The sequence below is a fragment of the Sylvia atricapilla genome, chromosome 1 (assembly GCF_009819655.1).
Source record: "Sylvia atricapilla isolate bSylAtr1 chromosome 1, bSylAtr1.pri, whole genome shotgun sequence".
Classification (NCBI taxonomy): Eukaryota; Metazoa; Chordata; class Aves; order Passeriformes; family Sylviidae; genus Sylvia; species Sylvia atricapilla.
This window is the reverse complement of record NC_089140.1, coordinates 122,430,944-122,440,163: the sequence shown is the minus strand read 5'-3', so window position 1 is coordinate 122,440,163 and position 9,220 is coordinate 122,430,944.

Sequence of the window (9,220 nt, the reverse complement as noted above, 5' to 3'; positions counted from 1 at the left end):
TGTGCTCTAGGATGATCCTGTTTGAGTAGGGAAGTTGAACCGGTGATCTCTTCTACTTTATCCACTGTGATCTCTTCTAACTTTACCAAGTCCAGATTCTGTGATTCTGTGAACACGTTTGGTTTATCATGAAATGTAGCAAGGGTTTTTGTACATTTACCTTTAGAGAGGTAAAATAGCAGAAGGAGCTCAGTTAAGACCTGCAAAAGCGACACAGATTCAGGTGCTTGTCTCCCTTGGCTGTTTCTCTGCTCAGCAGTAACACAAAAGACATGGTTCAGAGGCACTTTCCCCATCAGAAATGTAAAATGCGTGTATGCTATCCTTGGAATGCAATGATCAAAGCTGCTGATATCAACTCAAATGGGTGTAAAACAGAGGCAGATTTCCATTTCCGTTGCCAGTGCCTGTGTGATATTGTCTTCTTTGTCTTTCTTTAACCATCTAAAAAAATATGGTTTGAAAAATATCTTTATCTATACCCAAAGGAAGAAGAGTGTAATATTTATGGGAAGTTTATATAGCCCATAACACGGTTGTGCAATATAAGATTTTTATCTTCACACACAAATATATTTTAATAATTATCTTTGGTACCTTTAGATGAAGAATGACAAAAACTGCTCTACTGTCCCAATATTAATGTTAAAAATAATACAGGCTGTAAGATACAAAGTGACAGGATTGCAGGAATATTCCACAGCGATGGCAAAATTTGTGGTATCTCTGACAGAAATGGTATTAAAAAAAGCCCATTGTGAATCTGTTCATTGCTTGTCATATTGTAGATAAAATGATTAATTATACAGGCACAGATATTTATTCAGTCAGTGTTTTTTAACTGTTCCATTATGTTAACAGTAGCTATATGAACTTTGAATGCAGTACTTGGAAAAGAGACTTTGATTTTGAGCCTGGAAAATTTACTGGCCTGGTTCACTCCTGGGCCTTAGTTTCGGCTGTAAAGTATTGTGTATTTGAGAAGCAGGAAGCAATGACTCCTATCAACTCTTCCACACATTTGGACCTTGCTACCCCTAGGCAGGAAGACACCAAGGGACTACTAGTCCAGTGGGAGGCACCAGTGCCCCTTAGCTGAGTACTTGGACTCTGTGAAACATGCTGAGGGAGTGGACAGGAGGAGGAAAAAAAGCCCTGAACCATTCAAAAAGCCAGCAGAACTATTGGTTGATAGGTAGCAATTAGTGATGCCAAGAAAAGCACCTATTCCCTTGCAATATCATGTGACCCTAGTCTCCCTGGAGAAGGAGCAATCTCCCAGGTGAGTGCTCTGGGACAGGGCAGGTAACACTGCCACTCATGTGAACTGCCTGCTGGCTGCTTCCCAAGGCACGCACTTGCATTCGGGTTTCTGCCTTGTCTGGAAGGCTGTGCAGTTAATTGTTACTTACTTTGTGAGACCAGAGCCCAATTGTACAAGGACTCTTCCCCTCCCTCCTGGTTGAAGCAGGCATCAGTCTCAGCTTGCTGGAAGCCCTGTAAACTCTTCCTTCCCAAGGATGTAGATCTTGGCAGCTGCAATGCAGTTAGAAGAAACTCCCTCACCACCTTGTCTGCACTGTACACTTTGTGCCTGGGAGCACCAGGGGCTGGGCTGAGTGGCACCACATCTGGGGCTTTGTGTTTGACAATGTCAGTGTCAGGAAAGGGCTCTGACAAGGATTTAACAGTGTAGACAGTGTGAAACATGATTGAGCTCCTTGTTCTTATCTAGTGGTGGATTTCTTTGACTTTCTCTGTTGACGGTCAGACTGGTTTGTTTGTCGTCACAGGAAAGTTTGGGGAGTTCAGCCATGTTTTCAGAGGTGATTTTTAGTGTCTGGATTTGCCCATAATCTATATTGCTGTAGCAAGTTAATGGTGGCCAGTAAAACAATACTGATTTTGTTGGAAGCAGAAGCAGGAATAATTAACAATAATAATAATAATAATAATGAATAATAATGGTTTTGTAAAATTCATTTCATATTCCTTAGCAATACATCAGGAAAAGTTGCCTTTCTCACTGTGAGCAGTGTTGAAAATGCCTACAGGTACTCTGGAAATGCTATATTCTGTCTTTTGGGTTTTATTCTTCTTTTTCTTGGTATTTTTATATTTGCCATTTTATTTTATTTTATTATTTTATTTTATTTTATTTTATTTTATTTCTTTCTTTTTTTCTTTGTTTGTTTTTCTTTCTTTCTTCTCAAAAAAATTTCTGATCCCCTTAAATTGTTTTTTGTTTTTAGAAGAATTAAATTCCATTTTCTCAGCTCTACATATATCCCTAATATATACATTTTGATATTTGCACAGAAAAGTATTAAGAGCTCTGTAGCTCCTACTTTTTGAATAGCTCACAGCTTGACAAATGGTAAAGGCTCATTGAGAGAGCTCACAGATGAAGAATTAAAACTTTAGGGAATTAAAAATTTTCCAAGGCTAAGATAAAGAAAAAATTCTAAAATGTGGCAGAGATGGGAGTTAATAAATCAGATCTTGCCAGTTGCAGTCTCGTACCTTCCCCCCATCCCTGTGAGATCTGGTTTTAATCCCAGTCTCTGCATCAGAATTCCAGTGGGAATGAGATCTTTCTGTGAGTCACAGCTAAAGATGTACTCCAGCAGCATGCTGTGCTAAGTTGTGGTCAGCCAATCGAATATCAAAGGGATTAAGTCTGTGAATCATTTAACGGGAAATTTCTCCTGCCTCAGTAGCATTGATGTTTTAAGGTGTGAAATTCAAGAGCGGCTTAGTTCTCCTTTGGTCAGACAACCGCTCTGCAGCCTGCGTTATCAAGAGGCAGTCAAGAAGATCCCCTTGGGTCATGTGGCCGGTATACATTTTTGTATTACCATAGTAGGCTAGTTTTAACCTGCAGGATGTAATCCTATTTACCTCACATGTGGTCTGTGCCCAAGGAGCATGTGCTCCACTTATATATATTATTTGCATTACCAGAGTCCCTGGTAGCTGAGATCATAGACCAGGACACCATTTTGCTGAGTACTATATAAACGTACAGAGAAAACAATGCCCTCCCCTTCACTCAAGGGTTTTATTACAAAAGATAGCAAAAAAGGATAATAGAAGGAGGGGTGGGGAACAGAACTTGTCAGCAGACTATGACTTTAGGATACTTGAAGTCTGTTGTAAATATTTCTTTTTATATTGCTGAAAGTTTTAAAAGACACCTTTCAAAGGCATTTTAAAGGCATTTACTCATGGCTAGGGGAAGCATCTCCCAGGTAGCAGGAATAGGTGGAAGAGTAGATAGCAGAAAATGTGACAAATAGGCAATAAGTACCATGGGCAAAGGGGACATAGAAGTCAATCTCTCACTATGGAATAGAAGAAGTCAGGTAGGAAAAGGGTAGTTCAGAAAAAGAATTTTGAGACCAATAAAAGCTTATATTTAATTGAGATATAGAAGAGAGGGTTGATATTGTTGTCATCCAGCATCTTTGCATAAAAGCCAGACAGGACTGTGTTCATTGGGTTTTGAGAAAAAAAAAACAAAATACGGCTAAAGTTTTTTGTTGTTGTTGATGCTGGATGTTTGTGTGTGTGTTTTGTGGTTTTGGTTTTGGAGGGGGCTGGGGGAGATAAGAGTTAACATTTTAAAGGTTAATCTGAAAACATAAAGTGGAGAAAAAAAATCTAAGCAAATGGAATTGGTGAATGTGACTGGGTTATGGGCATGAGTGGCAGGAAAGATTGTGACCTTGTTCAGAGTTACCAAGAGAGAAAGCAAAAGGAGACATTTCTGATGGAATTATTAAGTATATTTTAATAGCCAGTTTATGCTCCAGAAGCAGAGTTAGAACAAAAGACTAACTATGAGCAAAACAATACATGTCTGCAAAGTCATGACATCCATGGGTTACCAGCAAAAATGTTGCTGTTTCAGGTGCAATTTTTTTAAAGAAACTGCCAAAAAGTCCAGAAGGAAAAATGTTTAAATAATAGGTTTTATAGTGGGCTGAAGTAGAGAGCTGGTAAGAGACAGTTTCAAATAATAAAATGATATCTGGCGATGTTCAGGTCTACTTTCCCATCTCAGTAACAGCAGTTTCCCTCATGAGTTTCACAGTATAGCAATGAGGCAAATGGACCTATATCTCTGAGATATATTTTGACAAAGCAGGAACTTGGGCACCTACATTTATTGTAATTCACAAAATACAGATTGAAATGTTAACAGGTCTTGAAGCTGCCAGGGTTAAATCCAAGCACACAGACATCAGTGGTCCTGTAACCCGTGAACGAGTGGCATTGTTTATTTTTTTTTAGCTAAGGTGATAATTTTCAGCCACTGGTCATTCTGAATGTGCAGTGTTTCAAAACCATAGCCCCTCTGGAGTATCCGAGGTGAAATAAAAGCACACGTTGGAAATCCTCCAGTTCTTATGAAATGGAACAGATTTTTTCTTTCATCAGCTCTATGTATTACACAGCTCAGGAATAAGCCTGGGTTTTTTATCTTTCCTCAATTAAAACATAAATCAGTGTTAAAAAATATTCTTAGCCAAGCATAAGGTGCATAACTTAGTAAAAGGGATTTGTCAGTTCTTGAATAGCTGTTGTTTCTCCTGCCTTTGTCATGATGTAGTTAAATAGATGTTTGCTTTTTTCTCTTCATGTTAGTGATTTTCTAAGGGGCTGTCTCTTCATAGTGTTTCTGTAGGTTAGCTGGAATAGCAGATCCTTACTGCATGTACAGTAAGTTTTGAACCTGGTTATAGAGATGTATAAAAGTGAACCCTGCTAGGAACTCCACTTCTCATGCTGAGGTTTAAACATTGGAATTGGGTTCCCAGTGAATTTTCACTTTCACAAGTACTTAATGCAGCTTTAGGTGTCCCTAGGGCAATCTGAACTGGCCACTGAATATCCTTTTTAAGGGGAGTGAACAATGGCTTAGTTCCACCTCTCTTGAAATACAGGATTCATGTTTTCCTCTCTTAAAATTTAGTGTTCCTGGAGGCAGTCAGTAGCATTAGAGAATGAGACTGTATTTATCTATCCCAAGGCTAGGTACAATGTAGGCAAGGGCAATCCAAGCTTCCCTGTGGTGCTCTGTCAAAGCTTTTTAACCCTAAGCTGAAAGGATAACCACTCTAGAGTATGATTACAATTGAGACTCCAGGTGTATTAAAAAGTTGGGCCTTTAAGATTGGCAAAAGCTTTTGATTACAGAAAATTCTGTGTTACTTTTTGTGATGTGCATCTCTGTACTGGGGGCTACACTGAGAAAACCAAGCAGATTTTACCTTGAACTGATTCTCACACTGGAACTCAGATCTCTGGAGATTTTTTTTTAAACAGTGATTTTATTTTTAACAAGAAAATGAGATAGGACACACTTTCCAGGAAAAAAGATCAAACCCGGACACAAAACCCTCAGTCCTCAGTAAAACCCTCAGTAAACAATTTCCAAAAGAATTGAAAGCGAACAATAGAGTAAGATAATAAAAAACAAGGAAAAAATGAAAGTGCTGAAAAAAGAAATTACTCTTTCAAAATTAAAAAATATGAGCTTTAGTGGTGATTTAAGGATTGTGATGACTACATTAATGCTTTATATGACTTGGAGGTACTAAAAACCTCTGTTCTATTGAGTGTCCTTGACTCCTATTGACCTCAGGACGAGCTGAAGGCATTCAGCACTTTACTTGATCTGGTCTATCTGAATATGAACAAGGAGGCAAGCAAAAGGAACAACATCAAATTATTATTATTATTATTATTTTGATAATATTAAAGTATTTTTAGTAAAATTAATTATATTCTTTTATAAAAGCCACAAAAAATCTGAATGTCTACAGAGTGCTATATTTCATTAAATATTCAAATGGCATTTCAATATTTAAGCAAAATCCATAGGCTAATTTCATTATTGTCACAGGCAGAATATTATATTACCTGAAAAGTGCTCAATAAGATTGATTTGTGTTGCTCAGTAAAATATAGTCTCCACTGACCACTTGCTAGGCTGGGTTACAAGAGTCTTTCAAACCACAAACTGTACTGTGGTCTTTACAATGCATTGCCTGGAATTCTTAGACTGTGCTTTGAAACCCTACAAATTATCAATGACCACCTTACATCTAATCACTAACCAGGCAGAGGCTCTTTTCTGAAGATCTTTTGAAGTACCTATTAGTGTAAATCAAAGTTTTAGCGTGTACTTATCTTTTCTTTCTTCACTTGCCTACAATATTCAAAAATGATTTGTACACTTATGCAACCTACTTAAAAGAAAAGACAATAAACCTTTAAATGTTAAAATTTAAACTCTTCCGCATTCTTTTATGAACCCCACCGATCCCATTCATAATTAATGAAATGCAGGATGATTCCTGGATGAAATAAGTTTTTGTCCTCATTGCTAATCAATATTTCTGACCATATCTGTTTCATTATTGACAACATCTAGCCACATTTACTCTTATAATTAAGTTATAGTTCAACTTCTAACTTTTCCTGAGTGTTTGAAATGGCCGTATGGTGTTCTTAATTTCAGTTGCTGTTTCATCTCTCTCAGTAGGTGCCTATTTTATTGTTAAAGGTCATACTCATTTGTCTGCTCCAACAAAGGCAGCCCTTAAAGTTGGCTGTGGTTTTGACAGACAGTGGTCCCTATAAGTGATGGCCTTAAGGACAGACCTGGCACTGGGAGACAGTCACCACAGCAAGGGAAATAACAGATAACAAATCATGCCACTATTTTTCCTCCTGGCGTGATTGACGACATCACAGCAGGTGTAACTTTTCAGTGTCTCCAGATTAAAAAACCCTCAAACAAATGAGTTCTTAAAATACTGTCCGGGGGCGTCAAAAGGTTGCTGCTGAACTCAAATGCATTTTTAAAAACAGTCTCTGTATTCTTTTAAAAGTAAAGTGCATAATTTAAGAGCAGTGAGTGCAATTATCTAATGTTCAGATATCTTTCTGCTCTGATAGCACAAAGCTCCTCAGAAATGGAGGAGATATTGTATTAGATGGGTAAATATTAATCTTATAAATACACCCAGAGGAAGCAGCATTTTCAGGGAGTAATAAGACACTAGTCAATATGTAATACAAATTTTTCTGTACGACAGACAGCAGAAAAACTCTTTGGGGTGGTATTTTATTAAATTCCACCAGAAGGAAAAAAAAAAAAGGAAAAAAATGAACGTCATGGCTTTGAGAGTAGTGGTGCTTGCACAGGTTTTATGAAAATGCCAAAGAGAAACAACATAAAAACTTTCCCCCTTTATGTTCTACATGTTGATTTAAACCTTGTCTTTTGTCCCAATAGTACCTCAATAAATATGAAAGCTATTTTTTGTCTAGTACAGAACTGCATAATCTCATGTAAGTGATGCTTAGATGTGTTTCCTAATTCTACTGATCAATCTTTTTTCTATTGCTTAGCAGAATCGAATTTTTTCTCCTGAAGTCTGCTATACTTGCTTTTGAAATCTGGGCACCTTTTTTTTAATAGGTTGTCATACACAGAGACCTACAGGAACTGTGAATGCAAAAATTATATTATTTTGTCTGCACCTTCTAGTCACAAACAGCTTATCCAAGAAGCATATCATGCCTTTTAAATATGAGCTAACCCTGTCTTTGCAAATGGTGTGAGTGAGCAAAAATAGAGCAGATCCTGATTAGAGCAGATCCTGATTATAGAAAACAGGTGAAAGTGTTATAGCATTTAATGGAATACAGCACTATGCTTACAAAAGGTGAAAATGCATCAGAGTGTTTTCTGACTGATTCAAGCCTTAATCTGTTCAGTTTTGACAAAACACCAGCTTTTGAAATAGCTAGCTAGGCTCATTGCAAACCAAAATATGCATGAATGCATGCTCATCTAATAACCTAAACCACATGGCAGGTGCATGCATCAGTCACTCAGGGGCATCTCCTTGGCAATGTGCCTTAGCTGTTCTGCTAGCTACTGACTCCATGAAGAGGCTGTGTAGAGCAGACTCTTTAAAGGGCACTGTTTTGCCCCAGTGGGTAGAAGCACATGCACTAAGTCATCAGTAGCAGTTTTCACCATGATGCTAAATCTTTGTTCTGAGTTCATCAGCATTAACAACTATTTCCCGTAGTCAGGAGTAATAATTCGGTGTAGGATGTAGTGTGCTGCAAGACCTTTAGCCATGTTCTATGACCCTTTCCAGACCCCAGGGCATCAGAGGGTAATTAATCATAGATAACATTGGGGTAGATGCACACCAGCTGCAAATTCCCACTTAAGCTTTCTGTCCCTTCTTTTCCAAGTTTTTTCCCTGACTCTGAGCACTTTTATACTTCAACACTCCACACTTTCTGTTGTCCCATCATACCTCTTAACGATGTCTGCACTCTCCCTGCAATGTCTTCTGGCTCTGGTAAGACATGTTTCTCCACACAACTGACAGTCAGGGCCTGACAGTCTAAGGAGCCCCTGGTGGCAAACTACAAGTGCTTACCAGCACAGAAAGATGTTTGAGCAGCAGCAGTCTTGGCTCTGGAGACTACAAAGTTTCCAGCTGAGCTACCAGCTTTAATGCAAAGCCTCCTCTCTAAAAACTATCTGTAGACTTCATTGGCAAGAAATATTGGGATGTCAAACTGTTCCTGGTCAGACATCATGGTGATGCAGATAGGGAGGAAACATACATTCCAGATAGAGTGTGGCAATGGAGCAGCTTCTGAAGACCCATTCTACTCAGGAGAATAACAGAAAGATTATTTTTTCCTTTTTTCACCCAAAATCTGCTTCAACTTCCAGTCTGTGCTGCAGAACTGTGCAAGAACAATGAACATGTTTGTGTGGGCATCTGTGCATTTGTGTAAGAGATACCATCTTGGATAACTCACTGTGGTTTATACCAGGCACCTCCAGAGCTAACAGCATGAGCTACTACAGCTTGAGAAAACAAACCAATCCCCTGTAGCTGTGGCTATAACAGACATATATTTCCTGTGGATCCAGCACAGAGGGGAACCTGTAACACACACTCGTCACTAGTTTATACATGCACATTCATGCGTGAGATTTTTGTACTTATTGGAAGGGGATTCTTAGTAGAATCCAGGAGAAGACAAATCAAAACCTTAAATAGAAAATATTTACAAAAAGATAAGGCTACTAACACAACTTAAGTTTCTAAAGACAGAGTAGGAAATCAGGTTATAAGAATCAGTCTGTAATAACAGAAACTACAGCAAA